Source organism: Cydia strobilella, chromosome 10 (assembly GCF_947568885.1).
Source record: "Cydia strobilella chromosome 10, ilCydStro3.1, whole genome shotgun sequence".
Taxonomy (NCBI): Eukaryota; Metazoa; Arthropoda; class Insecta; order Lepidoptera; family Tortricidae; genus Cydia; species Cydia strobilella.
Window position 1 is genome coordinate 17,296,337 of NC_086050.1, and position 22,605 is coordinate 17,318,941.

Consider the following 22,605-nt stretch of genomic DNA (forward strand, 5'->3'; position numbering starts at 1 on the left):
ATGGTTATGATCTAATTTTTTATGATAAGGCAAACCGCAAACGAGCGAACGAAACACCAGATAGTAAGCAATTACCGTCTGCAAAACCAGAGGTTGCAAGTGCGTCTCCGGACTGTAATATGGGACTAGGAACGAAAACTAGTACATAGGTCGGCTCCATAGAAAACGATGCGCCGGAAGCTCCGGCCCGGCCCCGGCCCGGTCTAGCGTGAGTCCTACTTTAAAATTCACTCAAGTGAGATACCGAACTTGTGGTCACGTTTTAAGCGTTTGATCGAAAGTCTACCAGCTACATAATTACCTGCTTTTACTACTAGGTACGAAATTTTGTACAAATACATTAGGTAAGATACTAAAAGAAATATGGCGTTGTTGTTGCCGCCGTCCGCCTATATCTGTCAATTTTCTTGATAAAATGAGTTGACATCCAAATGTTACAATTATTGTGAAGATTTTTCTCTCCCGTTTCTTTTTCAAACAAAATTATTTTTTTAACCTCTCCGGACGTCTTCAAGAAATCTGGGAATAAGTATATTAACCATTCGCACCTCCTTTAAAAATTTTGGAATCGGTAAAACAAAAAATATTTTCGCTACAACAATAAAACAGGTTTCAGCTTTCTTTCCCCATTTGGCTCTCTTATCATTATAATATTCACATAATAAATCTTACATCCTATTCTATAACATTACAGAAGTGTATTAAATACCAATAGAACTTAAAATTGTACGAGTAGGTATAATAAGATATAATAAGTACTTCACTTTCAAAACCACAAACAAAACAGACAGTACGATTAATTATCAAAACTACCAAGTTTAAATCATGTTAAACCAGCCCGAAAGAAACCCACCATCTCAAATCCAACTAACAAAAGTACGCAAACTCAGTTCACTGTTGTTCTTGGAAACCGATTTTGTTTTAAAACTTTGATATGGTTTTGATATTATTTTGTTACGACCTTGAGTCAGCGTGACCTTCATCAATCAACGTCTGCTAAAGGTGACGTTCGGATCTCAACTGCAGCTACATTACTGTTGTGACGTCGTTGTTGTCAAATGTCTTTAACAAAATAACGTCATAATTGCGGCAGTAATGCGGCGGCGAATGTCACTCACTTTAAGGAAATTGACAGATACAGCGGTGGACAAACACGCCGCAACAGTAACCCAGATGCAGTTGACATCTGAACGTCACCTTAACTCCAATTGGTTCTCACGTAACGCAATCAACAGTCGTCTTGCACTTATTTGTGCGCGTGAGATGCCTAGGAGCCTAGCTAATATGACCCTCGCTAGCGCCGTAGCGAACGAAACGCTATATATATCTCTATCGCACTAATTAAGAGTGACAGAGAGCATATAGCGCTGATGACACTACTTTAGGTCGTATCAAAACAATATGTAAAAACAGAATTAGCCTCACTATTAGTTTTAATGCCTACAAAGTTTGTATTAAATAAAGGAACTTGGAACTTAAGCTTTTAGGGAAGTCATATGCGATATCTTTACCTTTACCTGTTGCTTTGTCTTATGAGTTATCTGTATTGTTAATGAACTACTTGTGTGAGTGATTAGATAATGGTGTGTTAGTTGAAAAGGATATAGGGGTATAGCTTCAAATATAAACCAGAACAAATAAAGCTTAGAAATAAATAAAAAGTGGAAAAAATGACTGGGGCAAGGCTCGAACTCGCGACTGGATCACTAGCCCATCGCTCTGCCAACTGAGCTACCGAGTCTCACTCGAGGATGGTGAATATTTCCTCTATATGCGCCTTAGATAGGCGCCTAGCGACACCGACCGTAAGAGTATTACGAGTATTACACTTCTTAAACTTCTTTCTTTATTTCTAAGCTTTATGGCTTCGTTTGCAGGCGTTACTGCATACTAGTAATACCTAGGCACAGGCTTGCAAAAACAGGTAACTTCTTCCAAATTATAGGCCCACGCATCTATAACAGGTTACCGTCTGATATAAAGGATGTTGCCTCAGATCCCATTTTTATAAAAAAACTCAAGTGTTTCCTGATCCAAAAGGCGTATTACTCAGTTAAGGAATTTCTGGAAGGCTAATTAGGATCACTCCTAACGTATTGGAACGGGGTATGATTATTTTATTGACAATTTAATTATTATTTGTATCTCCTTCTGGATTTCACGGGCCTATAAATCCCGGTCTTTTGATAGGCTTGCGTGGGGATATAGATCCAACACGTAGAGGCCCCTTGGAGAGCTTTAATGTCATGTAGAATGCCTGCTGGAACCCGTTCACAGGTGCAACAATAGACACCCATGAACCGGTCGCAGCAGGCATTGGGACTATTGTAGAAAAAGTGAACAGTATACCGGTTTATGGATTGAAGTTTGGCTGGTCAAAAGATTGGGCTATTGCTGAGAGGTCCGGACACCTGCCATAACAATGTCTGTACACGTTATCGAGGCAGGCGGTGACTCGCCGCTGACTAGGTGGGCCCCTGAAACTGCCGTCGTAAAGACGACCAGGAGCAACACCGGTGTGAGCGGCTCAGGGGTGTCGAGAGGTGTGCGCCGCTTTCTACCCAGTGGCTGTTTCCAGCCACTGTGCCAACTCGCGTCTTATGCATCTTTCACTTCCACCCCTGGAGCATATAGCTCTTACGACTCCCCTCTGGACGGCCAATGAAGGCAAGCCAGAGCTGAGAGTCCTGCGGGTCCCCTTGGGGTCCACTCCGACCGACGAAGACTCGCCGGAGACGGAGACCCTGACCGACTCTCTGGAGCACTCGGGTCCGTGGGGTCGTCACTCCCCAACAGCTCGCCACAAGCTGCCTTATTTTATTATTATTATTATTCCAATGTTTACAATGAAACCCAATTTTAATTGTATATATTTCTGACATATCTATTGTATAAAATAATATTAATAATGTAAATTACGCATCCATGACAATGTATGATTAATACAAATAAAAAAATATGAATATGAATATAATACAAAATGAAAATGACAGCCAAAATTTAAAAATTCAAGCAGCTCTTAAGTCAATACTATACAAACGTCTTTGCTTCGGGCAAGACCCTTCGACCTTTCGGAACACAGTTCCGATAGCTCTAATCAGCTAAGCTACCGAATCTTGCCAGACCTGTCTGTGTACAATTTTCCATTGCTTCCTTATGTTTACAGGCCTTAAGCAGGCGCAAATAGAGGTTTAGGGAATCTTGCCAGATGCGGTGAATTTTTCAATTTTTATTAATTTAAAAAATTGTAATATCGCTCGCAGACTGCTCTGCTGGGTAAAAAATTATTTCAATACAACATTATTAATGACATTTCCTAATTCTTTTTAAACTTCACTTTTCACTATAAACTGTAATAATATATGACATCATATTAAAGAAAAACCCTTAGAGTTGGTCAAAGACGTCTAGTCTTACTAAGATGGCATATAGTCGAGAAATTGGGACGGGTACCGCCGTGGCGAGGTGGCCAAGGCTTCGTCACTTTTTCTTTAATATATGACATATATTACAGTTCATAACTTATATATATTATAGTAGTGTGACTACTTAAAATACGCAAGTATTTAATAAAATAATATGATTTGTTCTCAAAGTTGTTCACTTTTCATATTTCATCTTTTCAAAATTCACTTCAACGTTTGCAGCCCAAAGGCCTTTATCGTGAACTTTCCCATCTAGTCATGCACGTCGCATACTGATATATGACCTCTTTACTTCAGCCGTTAGTATTACGTCAACTACAATCAAAGGCCATGAAAACGTGTCACCGTATATGAATAACTTTATACCAAATGACCCGAGTTGATTGCTCTTGAGTGTAATATACCTTCGTGTGTTGTCTGATAACGTACAGAATGAGGCCATCGATGTATTTAAGTAATTTACGAGCTAGTTTTAGGGTTCCGTACCCAAAGGGTAAAAACGGGACCCTATTACTAAGACTCCGCAGTCCGTCTGTCTGTCCGTCTGTCACCAGGCTGTATCTCGTGATCTGTGATAGCTAGACAGCTGAAATTTTCACAGATGAAGTATTTCGGTTGCCGCTATATCAACAAATACTAAAAACAGAATAAAATAGAGATTTAAGTGGGGCTCCCATACAACAAACCTGATTTTTGACCGAAGTTAAGCAACGTCGGGCGGGGTCAGTACTTGGATGGGTGACCGTTTTTATAGTTAATGGTACGGAACCCTTCGTGTGTGAGTCCGACTCGCACTTGGCCGGTTTTTTTAATGCTTCACGTACTTACTCACGTACTTACTCACGTACAAGCATAAAAAAATGGTACGGTAGCAGGGAGATTAGGGAGATGTACTTACGTCTCCCTAATCTCCCTGTTTTTAAGCTTCCTAAAGCTAAACCTAAAGAATTTTCAAATTCCCCGCCAAAAAATACCGTACATCAGCCATATCTCCATGGCGCTAGCATCACGCTCCACTGAATCTATACCTAGTCGTAATTTTGAGACTACTCCCTACTCATTCAAAAACTAACCCTATTCCAATTGTACAAGGTTGATATTATCTATGTATGTTGCCTGTATTGAGTTAGCAATGTCCAGCGTATGAGAGAAAAAAAGTAAGAATCCACCATGTCTGACCATTTCCGACGGCTATTATTCTGTCTCCCTCTATATCCGTTTCCGGTTGTCGCGAAAACAAAATAATGGCGGACAAAAAAGGCTTTTTAATGTTCATTAATATAGATCTGTGTTTTAAAGTTTGGTTTGAATAGGGTGGTGGTCAATGTATGGAGATGAACTGATAAGTTGATAAAAAGAGCACTTATGTTCTGCAGGTGTATTTTTGCCGTTAAATTATACTTACCTATTTATTTATTTTAAAAGGTGATTATTTGAATGACGACTGCAGCGTTCGGATTCAGGCTATACCAGCATTACTGCTGACGCTGAATGCATACCTATGGTTAATTTCGAGAACATGCAAAATTCAGATGTCCCGAATGACCCACATGATTCAACTGAGATTCAATAAAGCAGAATCCGCAGACACACAAACAAACAAAATGGCATTAACTAAAACAGTCGCTAACTCAAACACGCCTGCAAAACACGTCACCATACATTTTAGAGCTGAGTTTTCGACTTCTCGTGACGAGGGTGACCATTTCGTGGCACTTTAATCTTATTCTATGTTTTATTTTCATATTATGTAATGTCTCGTTTGTTAGTGCTTACGAATAAAAATGTATTCTATTCTATTCATATCTTAAAGTAATACGTTTCCTGTAATATTCAGACATTATTTAGAAATATCATATTGATTTGTTATTTATCGATTTCAAATGTAATACTTTTGTGTTTTAAATATGTATATAAAATTTATTAAACGGCCAACACAAACCGCTATGATATTTGCAACAGGCTTCGTAATTTTTAGACATTTTTTTTTGTTTAGTCTTAATTGTAAAGTTAAACAATGAATTTTACTTTACAAAAGGTTGACTCAATGCTATCACATTCTTTATTCTGTAGGTCAAGAAACAATTTTAAGAATTTGATGGCTTATTACCCTCCCTAGTCGCGCCTTAAGAAGTTTTACTTCAAAAATACGTGAGTTAAACCGTAAAATTAGCTTAATATTAGTTATGACTCACGACAGTTTAAATTCTATCCTTAACATACTCTAAAGTCTGGTTACCCTATCAGCGACGCTAGCGCCGCGCCGCGGCGGCCAGTAAACAAACTCAGTAAGTGAAAAGTTTAACTGTTTGTGCTTTTAACCGGTTGGTGCCGAAAAAATACCCATCGACGCGACGTGGAAACCATATTTAATTCTATTTATTCGGTAACTTTTTCGCAAATGTATTTTGAAAGGTCTTTTTTTCTATAGCAGACCGTGTGGGTGAACTACTGTTTGTAAAGAGTCGTTTATTTTCCATATTATCGGCGCGATTGGGGAAATGAATTATAGAGATTCACTAGAAATAGTAAAGATCCGTGGCGTCCCACGGATGAAGGTACCTTATGGCGGTTGGCGCTTACGCTATTATTAATCTTTCATAAGGTACCTTTTTCCGTGGAACGTCACATAACATACCTCTACTATTTCATATCTAGTGAATCTAATTCGTTTTCCGAATCGCGCCGTTAGATTGATTTAGGCAAAAACTGTAAAGGAAAGCTAAAATTAGATACATAAAAACATAAAAAAAAATTTGACACTATTCTTGATGTTTCAAGCGTTCGTAAACTATGGTGACTTGTTGACCGCTTACCATCATGTAGGCTGTTAGCTTGTTTGCCGCCGACGTAAAGAAAAAAGATTCGGTAAATGTTCAAACATTAGCATCAAATTGCTTTGTCGCTCTTGTGGATAAAATACAACTTTCTCATAAATTTTTGAAGAATAAATAAAACCTTTACGAGCGAACTTTACGAGCTGGTGTGGTGAAAACTAATGTATTGTTGTAAGAGCTGTTTGCTGTAACGCATTGCTATATTAGCAATAATAGTTTTTTACAGTGGAATTGATTTTGAATGATAAATATGTGATAAATATTTAATAGCGTCCTTTTGGATTTGATTTGTAATGTTTCCTCGCCTTGTTGTGGTGAAAAAAAAATGTATTTTATTTACTCAGTAGCAAAGTTTGTTTAACACTCGTGCCTTGAAATCCTCAATTTGGAATCTTTCGCTTGCTCGGGTATCAATATCAGCTCAAGGACTTTTTAAACAACAAATTTGCCCCTTGTAAAACGAATAACTATTTTCTACGTCATATTTTTAAATAATCATCATTCCTAACAACATAGAAACTATATCGTTAATAAAGTTGTCCACGCCATAGACCTAGAGTTATAGACTCAAAGTTCTTAATTACCACATAAACCAGTCCTCACCTCTTTAATCATATCAAAGAACAATCTTCCGGCCGGATGAACCGACAGTTCATAACTTCACAAACTCCATAATCTCGAATCCGTGAATTATAAACACTTTTTAATACGGACTAAAATCCTTTGAACTAAGTAAAGTAATAATTAGAAAAGTTCCAGAAATAACGATGTTCTATCATATTACAAATTCGTTTTTGATTTTTGGAAGTCTAATTTTGTGAATCGCTTAGCCGTGGTGGATTCTTTTAATTAATTCGTTTGATTTTTGGTAAGAATTAATTATATTTTATTAGTAAACGGCCAATCTTCCCAATAAAAAGATTTATACTAATTGGAAAAAAAAAGTTTACAGTTTCTCTTTGTTTGATTTCATGTTTTTGCAAAAATGATTTTGAAAATCGTATTTTTGTGAGAATAAATAAGACTTAGATTTTTAGACCTTTAAAATTTATTGTTGACGGATTATTTTTTCGGAGACTAAAGTCTTATCGAGTTGCGCTTAAAGGACTGCGGATTCGGGACTTAAAATACTCAAGTTTTTAAGCGCTGAGCAGTCGAGTTCGTCCAATTTATACTTAAAAGACTCGATACCAATAATAGTTTCAGAAGATCAATGAAACCACGAAACTAAGATGACGTATGAACTCCGTACATTTAAAAAAACATAAAAATCCCAAGATTCTATATAAAATTAGTGATCCTCGACACTGAAATCACATATTTCCACAACAACGAGCATGTGAGCAACAAACTTTAGATACCTAACTAGGAAAGTAGAAACTTATATTTTAAAACGTATTAAATTACCCATGTCTAGATAAGACTTAATGAAAATTTACTTCCCCCTTTATAATAAGTATTCTTTCCGCCATACCGCAAGCCGTCCATCATTCCACATACTTCGGAAGTACTGGCCGCAGTAAATATTCACTTTGCTTTGTTTACCTCTTAGGCATCATAAAATTAATGTTCCTATATTAATATTTATTAATATGAATGTCTCGTACATTGTATGCATTGCATGATAAAATACAAGTTTATGGTGCAATAACATGGTATTACGCTTGTGCATGGGATTTAATAATGTGCTTGTTTTGTTAGGTGGAAAGGGGATGGCGATGTTTAGAGCAGTTTAAGGGGGTTTTAGGGAGAGCTGACAGCATGAATTTTATATAAATACAAATTTAACGGTTATTTCAAAGAATGTGGTACAAAGATGGTAAAATTACAATGTGCGTCATATTCTGCCTCTATCGGCGTAGAAATAAGTATTACAATTAAGTTGCCATACCTACTTAATTTCATTATTATACACAATTTTGGGAACAAATCAAATTATTTTATTAAATATTCTGATTTGTGTTTTTATGTAGTCACTGGAGGGCTTCATAATTTTTTCTTTAATATAATATATGACATCTATTTCAGTTCATTATTGTCATAATAATAAAATTTGTCGTAATTATTACCATCCAAAAGTCAACTTTATCTTTAAAATGGTAAATTTATCGAAATAATATTAATTTTGACATTTCCTGCAGTAATGCAGTAGGCAGCATTACTGCGACAGTATTGCACCGCAACATAACTGCCGAATGCATCGCAGTTGCAAATGTCAAAAAGTCAAAATCGATGTTGCTGCCTGGATTTAAGATATTTGCGGCAGCACTGCAGTCGGCAGCAATGCCGCGTAATGCTGGTGTAGTCTCAATCCAAACGCTACCGGGTGGGTACTGTAGACTGCGTCTATCACTGCCAATAACAATATTTGGTGACAATTTTACCTACATAAGTATTCAAGTCTCAAACTAAGTAAAACTTGTAGGTTATATAAATAAATTCGCCCATAGACATTGGACTATTATAACTAACGTATAGAACCGGTACAGAGAACCAGTATTTTGCGCCATGAATTGATGTTGTTTTGACAACAAACCATAGAAGCGAAGCGTTAGTGTCGCGACCTAAACGCGTAAGCGCCATAATTTTTCGGCGCTTACGACGTTTTGTTCGGTTGCGATTGCAACAATTTCATTGTTTCAAAGATAGATATAACTCCGTAATAGTATCTGTATCTATATACAGTCTAAGGGAAAAACGTGCCTCGAAAATCAAGAAAATTTGATTCTCGTTGAGAGGGCGCTACTAGTTTTGGCCTACAGTCGAATAGATGGCGTTGACGGTTTCGTTTGTTATTTAACAATTTTAACGCATATCAGTGAAAGAACATGGGTCAAAATCATAAAAATAATTAATGCAAATAAAAAAAAATATTTATCTATATTTAAATACATTCTATCGTATTTTTATAAATCTTAATTTTTGGTTTTAAGAGCCCGGTTACGATTTTAGTCGCAAAAATGTAAAGTTGATAGATTTCTTCTGTGAAATTGTACACCTTTTGTTACCTAATTGAAATAACAAGTACTGGTTTCTATTAGCACGACTTCTTATCTCTAGGTTTATCAGATCATTTTTTTGAAAAAAGGCTTACTAAATTAGTAATGAATTTTTTTCTGATGGACGTTTAGGTAAACGCGTGTAAAGCACTGACTTTGATGCTCTTATTTGTAAATTTCGTAAAGTTTGGACTACTAAAAATGGTAAATTTGTATTACACATATTCTGTACTCTAGGTTTATCAGATTACATTGTTGTTATATGACTTAGAGTTCGAGGAAATGAAAGTTAAACGAATTCAATTTTCTCCAGAAATGACCTCAAAACAAGTGACAATTTCTCCGAAAATCTACTTATTTTCGACGTAGATTGCATACTCAAATAATCTGCAATGTTTACTTAAACTGTTGCTGTACTTCATTTTATTTAAATTGCAACTTTTATTTTCTGACGATTTTTTAAAAACTTCCCCTTTTTCTGGTATAACATCGGTGACACGCGCTCGCGGCCTCAGTCCCGCGCGGGAGCTGGTAGAGGCAGGACGTTTGTTGATCGGTTCCGCACGTTGCATCGACGACGACGAAGTTATTTATCATTGTGTGCGTCGCTCGCCGTGTAAAAAGTTATATTTGTTTGCGTGGTTGGCTGTACTGTGTGCGTGTAAACTGCGACCAGAAACTTTAATCCTTGGGTTGTAAGTACTTGTTTATTAACCGCCTTCAAAAAAAGGAGGTTCTCAGTTTGACCCGTATGTTTGTATGTATATGTATGTATGTATGTATGTATGTATGTTTTTTCGCGATTATCTCGCATTTGGCTGAACTGATTTTGATGCGGTTTTTAGAAAAGTGTTTGTTACATTCTGGAGAAGGTTTTAGTATACATAGAGCTGAGCTGATGCTGAACCCTGGCTGTACCTAGTGGAACGCAGGTTTAGTGCAACATAGGCACACGCTGGTTTGGTCTGTCTTGATGAGCAATTAGGAGAGCAGTACCCAAGATGGAGCTGATGCTGAACCCTGGCTGTACCTAGTGGAAATCAGGTTTCGTGCAACATAGGCACACGCTGTTTTGGTCTTCCGACACGTCTTTATGAGCAATTAGGAGAGCAGTACCCAAGATGGAGCTGATGCTGAACCCTGGCTGTACCTAGTGGAAATCAGGTTTCGTGCAACATAGGCACACGCTGTTTTGGTTATTCGACACGTCTTGATGAGCAATTAGGAGAGCAGTACCCAAGATGGAGCTGATGCTGAACCCTGGCTGTACCTAGTGGAACGCAGGTTTGGTGCAACATAGGCACACGCTGTTTTGGTCTTCCGACACGTCTTGATGAGCAATTAGGAGAGCAGTACCCAAGATGGAGCTGATGCTGAACCCTGGCTGTACCTAGTGGAAATCAAGTTTCGTGCAACATAGGCACACGCTGTTTTGGTTATTCGACACGTCTTGATGAGCAATTAGGAGAGCAGTACCCAAGATGGAGCTGATGCTGAACCCTAGCTGTACCTAGTGGAACGCAGGTTTGGTGCAACATAGGCACACGCTGTTTTGGTCTTCCGACACGTCTTGATGAGCAATTAGGAGAGCAGTACCCAAGATGGAGCTGATGCTGAACCCTGGCTGTACCTAGTGGAAATCAGGTTTCGTGCAACATAGGCACACGCTGTTTTGGTCCTCCGACACGTCTTGATGAACACTTGGGAGAGCAGTACCCAAGATAGAGCTGATGCTGAACCCTGGCTGTACCTAGTGGAACTCAGGTTTGGTGCAATATAGGCACACGCTGTTTTGGTCTTCTGACACGTCTTGATGAGCAAATGGGAGAGCAGTACCCAAGATAGAGCTGATGATGAACCCTGGCTGTACTAAGTGGAACTCAGGTTCATTTATTGTTATCAGAACTTCCACCCCCTTTTAACGCCCAGTACCTACTGCATGTTAAACGTGTGGTAGCTCTGGTCAGGTGCCTGCTTCATCTGGCAGCCCTCCAGGTGTTCCAGGTCTTGAAGAACTTAACCTGCCTACAGCATACTCTACTAACTTCAGATTAAAAGAGTTTTACCCCTGATCCGATGCGTCCAGCAGCACTCCAGGTGTTCCAGGTTTTGAGCTGTCTCCGTCATACACTACCCACAACACGTTGAGCGAGTGTTACCCACCCTTTGCCCTTGACCCTTTGCACTCAGCAGCACTCCAGGTGTTTCAGATCTGGAGCTTTCCCCATCATACACTACCAGCGGCACGTTGAGCGAGTGTTACCCGTTACCCCTGACCCTTTGTACCCAGAAGCACTCCAGGTGTTCCAGGTCTGGAGCTTTCCCTATCATACACTACCAGCAGCACGTTGAGCGAGTGTTACCCCTGACTCTTTGCACCCAGAAGCATTCCAGGTGTTCCAAGTCTTGAGCTGTATCCATCGTACACTACACACTACCAGCGGCATGTTGAGCGAGTGTTACCCCTGACCCTTTGCACCCAGCAGCACTTCAGGTGTTCCATGTCTTAAGTTTTCCCCATCATACTCTACCAGCGGCACGTTGAGCGAGTGTTACCCCTGACCCTTTGCACCCAGAAGCACTCCAGGTGTTCCAGGTCTTGAGCAGTATTCATCGTACAACCAACCACACGTTGAGCGAGTGTTAGAAGAGTGGAGAAGAGAAGAGGATGACTTTGGAAATAAAAATTATTATCACCCTTCCCAACGATTAAGACTATCTCCATAATATCAAATTCCATCCAAATCGGTTTTATTGGATCCCATACAAATTTCCATTACCCCCCCTCCCCCCCCCCCGTTTCTGGGGTAAAACCTATCCTATGTCCTTCCCCAGGACTCAAACTATGTCCATACAAATTTCCACCCCCTTAAAGGGTGAGTTCTTGAATAAAAAGTATTCTATGTCCTTCCCCGGGATTCAAACTACAGATAGTTTTATACCAAATTTCAACAAAAGGCTAGTTTCCCCTCTGGGTTGGAACTTGGAACGTTGGAAAGTCAGATCGCAGTCGCTTGCGTAAAAACTAGTGCCTACGCCAATTCTTGGGATTAGTTGCCAAGCGGACCCTAGCAGACTTCCATGAGCCGTGGCAAAAAGGCTGGGATAACGCGAGTAAGATGATTATATATATATAAGATATTGCCTTAGTGCAAATCATTATCATCATGCTATATAATTTGTATGTATTATATGAATACATAGGTAAATTGTTAAGAGTAATAAACGATTATATCAAATTTACCGAAAGTTTTATTTTAACCTAATTAAAGTTATAAAGTGACGCATAATGTTGGGAAAGTATCAATATTGTTTAGGCGGTCGCGTTATTTCAAGCAGCGGCCGGCGTTCGGTTACTGTGTAAAAGTCGTATCTTCGCGCGTTTTCAAATCGACTACGGGCTCTTAAAGTGTGTCGACAGATGGCAGTGAATTTACTGGGGTTACAAAATTTACTATGACAGTACCGCTCTAGTATAAGTTACTCTATGATTGTTTGCTGTGGCTTGTCTATAGTAATAATATCTGCCCATAGAAAATACCTTTTACTCATGAAACTCATGACCAAAATAATCATATCACAAGGTATATTTCAAAAGTTTCAAATAGGGCCCATAGCTACTACAGTTAAGCCATAGCGTGCGTTATTGTGTCAATAATTTCAACTCGTAATTTTACTACGGGTGGTCACTAGCTAATAAACTAAGCACATATTATTAAATTTTATTGGCTACCTAAGCAGGCGTGTAAAATGTTTGCTTCATGGGTAGCCCTATAAAAGGGGAATAATATTTGATGGTGATGATATTTTGTAAAAATTTTTACAGTACACATGGTGCTACTTTCTCGCACTAGTGCGTAAAAGAGCACTTTTCGTGCATATGTCGAAAGTTTAAAGGGCCATATGTACTGTAAAACGTTGTACGATACACGTGCGAATAGGTAATTCGCAACTCGTGTCGATTTAAAACACTCCCTGCGGTCGTGTTTTAATTTATCGCCACTCGTTTTGAATTTCCTCTTTTCCGCACTTGTATCGTAAATAACTATACCTACTGTGAGACGTAACACTATTTTAAACGACCTGTCCCATGGAATAAAAATACCACACCAACTGGTAAAAGCTCTTTTGATTGTTCAATAACTGATAAGAAAGTTACATTTTACCCACATGTGAGGCAAAGTAATCAAATGCGAATTTTGAGTTGTTTCCTTAATTTAACTGGTAGAATTGACTTTTTAATGATTATTTTGAATGATAAATATTTAATGACATTTATTCGGATTTTATTTAGATTGATTTTAATTGATATCTTGCACGTATTTTCTTTGGGTTGGTGTGGTGAAAAATTGTGTCACTCGGGGGCAAATTTTGTTTAACCCTCGTGCTTTGAAACCCTCGCATAACTGAAGATTCCATTTTTCAATTTAGGAATCTCTCGCTTGCTCGGGTATCAATATCAGCACGAGCTGTTAAACAACAACTTTGCCCCCTTGTAAAACAAATAACTATTTTCGCGTGTTGAAAACTTTTTTCTTCTACTTTTTCCTAATCAGAAGACGATTTAATTTTACAGGATACCAAACATGCTCTTAAACGGATCCCTACTATAACATATTAAATATATTAATAACGGGTCACTCACGTGTTTTAAGTCGAAAACGCTCGACATGTTTCACTCCGCACCGAGTAGGGTCATCAGGAGCTTGCGTCGACGCCCTACTATAATATTTAAAACTTTCGCGGTTTGAACACATCACTGGATTGAGCTTCATAAACCAAAAGTTGTCTCCACTGAACGCCATTATTATCCTCGAGTTGTGCGAGAAGCGATTGAAATCAAGAAGCACCCCAGAAATTTTAATAGGGAAGATGGTTTTAACTTATCGGCAACTTGGGGACCAGTGATCCAGAAGTTAAAGCCAAGGTCATCTTCGGATGTGTGCGCGGATGTTGTGAGTGTTGTGTGTCGGACTATTGACAATAATTAACTTTTATGTGTAGTGGGTGGTTTGAAAATGTGATGTCTACCTCAAACTTTAAATGCACTTTTCGTGGGGTAGTCACACAAATCTCTGTTTTGACATTTTGCTGGGACGTCAGTTAGCCGCGACCACGACCAGTGAAACCTGTGTCGATACGTCGGTAAATAAAGGTAACAAAATAAATTCGCGATAGACCCGTTTCTAAATGTGATTTAATATGGATCCCTACTATTTTTGTTACACCTTGTAAACCTTGTAAACTCGAGAAGTTGGGACGAAGACGGAGGCGACCGTGCCCGTGTGGCCTAAAGTGTGGCTACCACCAGTTTGGCACTGATATACGCTATCGAGAACGTAACTTACTTTCTATGCATCTCGCTCGTACTCGCATATTAGTGCGAGCTAGATGTGTGAAAGTAAATAACGTAGACGTTAGTGTCAGTGACTCATGGTACGGGTACAGGTCTTACTGGATTCCGCTAATAAATTAAAACATTTAACTTTTTTCTTTCAAATATGGCTCTTAATAGGGAATATTACGCGAATCTCTGCGCAGGGGGCGCCACTAACACAATCTGGGGGTCTATCGCAAAACAAGAAAATCGAAATTTCGTTATTTAACATCACTGTTGCATATTCGAGCGATAAATAAGAGGCAGAAGCGAAATTTCGGATTCGCGTTTCCCGGTAGGTTATCTGTAAACAAACCGCCTTGGTGTACCTAATCAATGTCATATTTCATTATCTCTGAAAACTTGTCAAAAAACTGTAAAAGGCACAGTATGTATAAACTACTCTATGGTTTACTAAACGGGCTTGTGCTGCACTCTGGTGGCAGAACATTACAGTAATACCCCCTATTAATTTTCCAGAGGTCTTAACTTCGGCTATTTTATTACGTTCTACCAGTGTCGTTAGATGTGGAAAATAATAAACAGACGCCCTAAGGGGCCCATGATGAGAAAATAACAGCGCAGAAAGACTATCAAACAAATATAAAATAAGTAAATATTTGGGGACAATCTTACACAGATCAGCATAGCCGCAAACTAAGCATACTAGGCGATAATATAGGGTAAAACGTCAATTAATGGCCACTTTTTAATAACTGGCCACTGTTTAATAATTGGCCACCTTATACTAAAACTTTTAATGAATTCTATTCACCTATAAACACAATTCATTTTAGTATAAGATGGGTTAGTTATTGAAGGGTGGCCAGTTATTGACACCTTATACATACTAAATCTGAATTCTGTTTATAGGTGAATAGAATTCATTTTTTTTTTTAGTATAAGGTGGCCAGTTATTATACAGTGGCCAGTAATTGACGATTTACTCTACATAAACCAAACCCAAAACCAAGCGCCTTACTCATCGCGTTGAGAGACAGCCAGCGTTTATGCCGTACGTCAAGGGTGTGACAGACAAGATATCAAAAATACTAAATAACTACTCTGTAAAAACTATCTTCACCCCGCACAGGAAAATTGCACAATTTCTGCGGTCGCCCAAAGACAATTTTCCCCTGGAAAAACCTGGTGTATACAAAGTTGAGTGCAGCTGCGGTAGTTCGTACATTGGGCAGACCAAACGCACTATTGCCTGCAGAATTAAAGAACACATTGCTGCGGTCAAGAACAATGACGTTCGCAAGTCAGCTATTGCTCAGCATCTCCTTGAGTCGGGTACAAATCACTGGATCGAGTTGCATAGTCCCAAGGTCATTTCGACAGAACGCCACTATATACCAAGATTGGTAAGAGAAGCCGTTGAAATTCACAAATACAAAAATTTTAATCGTGAAGATGGGTTTAAACTGTCAAATGTGTGGAATCCTGTGATTTGTTTGTGTAAAAAACCATTGATATCCGAATCAAACACGCGTAGTGACACCGTGAGTGTAGTGTGTTTGGACAGACCAACGAGTGTGAACGCGACCGGACCAACAAGTGTGAATGCGACCGTTGGTAACGTTGAAAGTGAACGCAACCGACGCGCAAGAATGAGGGTAGACAGAGCGCTGTCTACACAACTTTGACACCCACCCGCTATCTTCAGTCACCCGTGAACATGATGCATGTAACTGCGTCGAAATATCGGGAGCTCACAAATAATACAAAAGGTAATCACGGTCTATATCCCGGTCAATATAAGTCTAGTTACTCTACATAGTTAAAGAAAGATATACATAGTTAAAGAAATAAATAAATTATACATATACTTGGATACATAGATAACTTCCGTATCTCAGGACAAATATTCGTGATAAACACAAACAAATTGCCTCATAAGGAGGTAAAACTGGTATTTACCTACATTATTAACGAAATTGACGTGAACGAAGTCGCGGACGGAGTAATGCATAATTATTATAAAAACTGAAAAATATTACTCGCATATATTTTGAAGTTCTACTGTTATGTTATCACATTTTTTCCGAACTCCAAGGGAACATGCGAAGTGTAAACAAATTAACAGACGAGATACCCTCGTGTATTCACAAGCATTTTTACCACAACCTAAATGCCATAAAAACACACAATCTTCACACTTACATACACCCTTTTAGTTCTGGAACAACCATTGTATCGCTCCATGGAAAAACGTGGTAACTACACATTGTCGTCTAAATTCGTAAACCTATCTCATCGGAAAGGAGATAAGCGGTTTGCAACTTTAAGTATTGTTGGCTAAAGTAGCAAATAGAATGTCTTTGAAATGCAGTTACGAGGTTTACGAATTTAGCTGCCGATATGAAGAGCTGCAGCTATAGGTTCTTTTAGTAGTAATACAGTACCTATCCTAGTGCTTCAAAGAAAAATGGAGTAAGTGAGTACGGTTTTTAAATGTAGTTACAGCCTTACAGCTTATCGTTTATTTTGCTGGGAATGCTTCCGTTTTAATTTTTATTTCGCGTTCCAGTAAATTAACTAGTAGTAAATTGTATGAAGATGGAGCTCATTTTAATTTTTAACGGCGCTGCAGTAACAGCACAGTTTAATAAAAAATGTAATGGATACGTTCATTCGTTGTGAGTTTAATTGTCTTTTACATGGGCGAGGCAACATAGTAATGTAATTTTTGTAATTTTTCTTTATTTTTTAAATGAACACAACCGGATAGCTACATCTACCTACTCTTGCTAACCGTTGTACACGTTCCCTTTTAATTGCAATTAGTCAATGTTAGTTACCGAATTATCCGATAGATAGTGCTGTACCGCGCGTGACTAATTCTACTTCGCGCTGTTAAGATTTTTCCAGAAAACATAAGTTAAGTGTAAGCACTAACATAAGTGTTTGGGACCTGATTACATTTTTCTGACCTAAGCAGTGTACATTAAGCTCTTTTAACATGTTACCACTATATGAACATGTTGTTAGAGATAATAATAAAATATACAGATTCCTGGAATAGGCATAAAACCACTGAACTCCGTCACAAAGCCATAATTTAAAAACAACTCGGTTTACCAATCATTAATTATTCAACAGTTTCCATACCAGTAAACCTGTCAACAAACTGTAAAAATGTGAAAAAGTCCTAAAACAAACATCGGACATCTCCATTCGAGTGTCAAATGGGGTGAAAGTGTCAAAAGATGCAGATCGCTGTTAAATATTACATCCAGGATAAAAAGAATGAAGTGTTTTAGAAACTGATGCTTTTTTCATAGATTAGATAAATTCAAAGTATCACCCTATACTTTGTTTGACAAAAAAGTTTTAGGGATATTTTTCTCTTACATTTTTTTTTTCATAGCCTATATTGTGTCCCACTGCTGGGCAAAGGCCTCCCCTGTCTTCCGCCACTCGTCACGGCTTTGTGCATGCTCCCGCCAGTCGCCACAAAAAGAGTCCAGGTCGTCACGCCATCTCCTTTTTGGGCTTACATGTGTAGTAAAAATTTACATTGAAAATTAAAACTACAATTAACTAAAACAAAACGTATTATGTACAAAATGTTCTCGTTTAGCCTTGATACACAAATGCAAACGTTTGTTAAAATTACTTACAATTATGCCGTAGTAAAAAAAAATTGTCAGCGTTATTGTGGTACAAAAGTTTTTCAACATGACTACAGTTTTTATTGTGCCTATAGTGTGTTTTGCAAGTAGTTTAAATATGTAGCTTACGTTAAAAATAAATCCAGAAATCCATTAACTCCTCATTCAAATCCAAATTGGTTCAATACCCGTAGTTTAGATGTAACTAGCATTGACAAGTTAGCCCACATTACGATCGTAAACTGTGGTTATCTTGATTCGCGGGGTAAAATTGATCATTGATTTTTGAACGCTACCTTAAGACCTGTATCAATTAGAATGTAGTGTAATGACAACACACAAGCAGATGTATCCGTGAATAATTCCCGTAAAAGGCAACATAGCCGTTGCGGCTTCATCCACTTACTTTTAGGGGATTGGACCAAATTGGGTTGTTTGTGCCGTTTCAGGTGCGATTTCATTATCTTGTTGGCCTGGAAATGTGTTTATGAGAGCGTAGTTCGTGATTTTCTTTTGTTTTTAGATTTACCTAGGCTTACCTTCAATTTTTGTTGTGAGCTAACGTTATACTTAAAGGAAAGTCGCGTAGTTAGGCGAAGAAAGAAAAACCGTGTAGCAAGATAGAATAGAATACAATAGAAATAATTTATTCGTTAGCACACACAAATAGAAAGTTATACAGAACAGAGAAACATAAATAAAAAGAACAAGTGCCACGAAATGGTCTCACCTCAGCATGTTGCTGGCGACTTCCAGCGCTGATCTTCCGGTGAGACCATCCGGTGAAACAATCACGACAGGTAACAAGAAAAACAACAAAATTAATATATAATATAACATACAAAAGACAGAGGCAAGTTAAAAATACTTATTACAATAGACACTATTATTACGTAGGTACAGCTGTTTAAGATGATTATTAGATAAATGAAACCTTGATCCTATCGTTTCATTTGCGTAGACGAAACTTTTTTTTCTAAATGTGCGCCTTTTCACACACTGACATGACCGTAACCAGTTGTAAAATAACCGGCCAAGTGCGAGTCGGACTCCCGCACCGAGGGTTCCGTACTTTTTAGTATTTGTTGTTATAGCGGCAAAAGAAAAACATCATCTGTGAAAATTTCAACTGTCTAGCTATCACGGTTCACGAGATACAGCCTGGTGACAGACAGACGGACAGACGGACAGCGGAGTCTTAGTAATAGGGTCCCGTTTTTACCCTTTGGGTACGGAACCCTAGAAAGAATCCAAATACTGCGTTTAAAAAAGTATAAATTAAGTCTAACCATGAAGTAGTTTATATCAAAGTATTCCCAGGAATCAAAGTAACCCCAATCCACAAAGAGCTCAATTCGACCGACTTTTGATGAACGTCTGTTCGCCTGAACCCTTTAGATTTTTTGCAGTTAGCATAGCAACTACGTAAGTACGTACCCAAATAAATCCCAAATTCATTTCACTTTCCTTAAAGAAGTAAAGCGCTGACGTTTTCATGCAAAAATATGGAGATAAAGTCATTAGCAATTTTTACTTTAATGAAAAGATGTCAATCGGGTCCAAGGGGCCGTTATGGGGCCCATTCTGATTTGATAATTTTATGTGGTTTTTATCTTATATATATATATTTTTCAATACTATTTTACAAACACAAATTTAAAACTATTTAACTAACCTAAGACCCGTTCTGTGGCATGCCAGGTCCAAAAGTCCCCATCACACTCGCAGCGTTGCCGCGCTGTATGGCGATGGAGACTTGTTGGACAAGCCAAGATCCAGATCGGGGATCGCTCCCCCTCTCTCTCAGCCGCCGACCCAGTTCTCTGAACAATTCGGACGCCTCGCTGCACCATGGTCCGGCTGTTTCGACAGCAACGGGCACACATGACGCAAAGGACGCAGCAAATGTGCTAACACATGTTGCATCCCATAAAAGACACCGCCCCCTCCGCCAGGGAACTAAGGTGAGCCCGTCGGGTCTTTTACCGTCTGACCGTGACGTATCTTATATTGATACGACTTTGATAAAACTTGCGTGAGTTGCGCCGCTGCACGCTGCGTCAATTAGATTAGTGCTAACGAAATGGCATTTCGTTCGCACTTATTGGTGGTTAACCTGTAATGTGTACAATAAAGTTATTATTACTACTTCTACTACCAAACATCTATGGTCATGGCCGGATGCAGTGGTCTTGCTACCTGCCTCATACACTGAATGGGTTTCCTACAGTTCTAAGTAATAGGGTGTTTGACTGTATTTAAAATTAATTATTTTACACCATGCTTGAAATAAAGCACCATAAGATTAATAGAGAAACGTAGACAGCAGTTATTTCTATTTTAAAACCCATATCAAACTATAAAGAGAAGTTATTTGATTGCGACGTCACATGCTAGTGTTTCATATAAATTCCATAGTAGAAAAATCGTTTTGACAGTTTTAAAAAAGGTATCATAATCCGATTTAAACCATATCAAACTGTTAAGGACAGAATCCGTCTCCGGGTCCGAAGGGCCACCATTACTCTGTTTTATGGTCAGCGAAATATTACCATACAAATTTTCCGTTCGAAACGGATTTCATAATAATGTTTTCTTAAAATTGAGAGTTTAATTTTTTCAGACGATAAAACATCTTCGTCTGCATTTGCCTCCCTAAGGACGATTTCTCCAATGTTTTTTTTTTTATTAATGTTGCATGAATATCAACATATTGTAGGACGTTCTCTACTGCTGTATTTGTTAGAGCTCGTTCCCACTATGTCGGATGTCGGGACGATTTTTAATCGGGTGTCGTAGCGGCAGAACATTTTATATGAAGCTATTCACACACGAACGACAACGATTTTGTGTCGGATCCGACATAAAATATCGTGTGTCTTGTCAGCCCTCCGTCCAGAAAAAAATCGTGTCGGCGGCGCTGTTCACATGATGTCGAATGTCGGGCCGACCCCGCCCGCGCCGCACCCCCTGTGCCTCCCGAATCAAATGAGAACCTCAAATGGCACCAGCTGCGGTCGTGGCCGACAGCCGACTAGTGTGAACAGAGGCACCGACACCCGATTAAAAATCGTCCCGACAGCCGACTAGTGTGAACAAAGGCGCCGACACCCGATTAAAAATCGTCCCGACATCCGACATAGTGGGAACGAGCTCTTAATACTACACATCAGTGTTGGCCGAAACGTTAATGCTAACTGTACTTACCGTCCGTTACGGTTTACGGTTCAATTTGTCTGGTTAATGGTTTATTGCAATTAACGTTCGGCCAACACTGCTACATATACGCACAAACCCGCACCACACCTTTACATTCCTACGACACTTTTATTTTATTCAGACATTACAATGGCAATTTTATTAGAAATATCTTGGTCAATTTATTTATTACTATTATGACATTACTGTCTACATTGATAGTCTGTTAGTGACCTCTGGGTTCAAGCAGAATTACCAGTGCTTCGCTCGAAAGAGCGGAGCGTATAACTGAGCCAGAACCCTTTTGTTTTGCTGCAACGCACACAGCAATCCTACGGTTTTTTTTTTTTTTATCTTAATGTTGCTTTTTGTATCTCTTTTGTGTCTTTATTATATGTGTGTATTGTGGCAAACAAATAAATGGTTTATCCATCTATCTATCTATTGTTCCAAAAAAAAAGTTGCTTTTTTTACTTAAAAAATATTTCAACAAAAAAAAAATTGTTTTTATAATTACCATTGCTTTATAACAATACTCTCGCGTTTTGTACATACACATAATAAATAGTTGGTAAAATAATAAAATTTAATCGCGTCAGACATTAATGACATTAATTACCATTGCTTTGTTTCATTATGCAACTTTGTCATTGCCCTCTGACTACAATAGTTATCGAGCCATACAGAGTTGTCTGACCGGCCGTTTAATGAAATCGGTCATTATGTGAAGTGCCCGTAAGGTATCGCGGTGGATAAGATAGGGAGGGCATTTCTGTCGAGTCTTCTATTCCGAGTCAGGGATGGCTGTTTATTTACTTATATTATAATGTTCTATGAATTTTATTTATTTGTATATTCCTCGTTTTATATCTACACTAGCGACCCGCCCTGGCATCGCACGGGTAGTTTACAAATTATACATATAAACCTTCCTTTTGAATCACTCTATATATTTTTAAAAAAACGCATCAAAATCCGTTGCGTAGTTTTAAAGATCTGAGCATACATAGGGACAGACGGACGGACAGACAGCGGAAAGCGACTTTGTTTTATACTATTTAGTGATTTCTGATGGCCAGACCAGACCAAAAGTTAAAGTTTCCAGCTAGTAGACACTACTTATAAGTTTCTGGAAACTTACACGAGAATTAA

General features: G+C 38.5%; 1 long non-coding RNA gene across 1 annotated transcript in view; it reads left to right on the forward strand.

The window, feature by feature from the left end:
• LOC134744739 (uncharacterized) overlaps positions 1-21,779 on the forward strand; it is an 80,747-nt gene extending 58,968 nt beyond the window's left edge. Inside the window, exon 2 of the long non-coding RNA XR_010128110.1 lies at positions 21,747-21,779. This is a non-coding gene — a long non-coding RNA (uncharacterized LOC134744739). The remainder of the gene's footprint in view (positions 1-21,746) is intronic.
• The last annotated feature ends 826 nt before the right edge of the window (positions 21,780-22,605 follow it).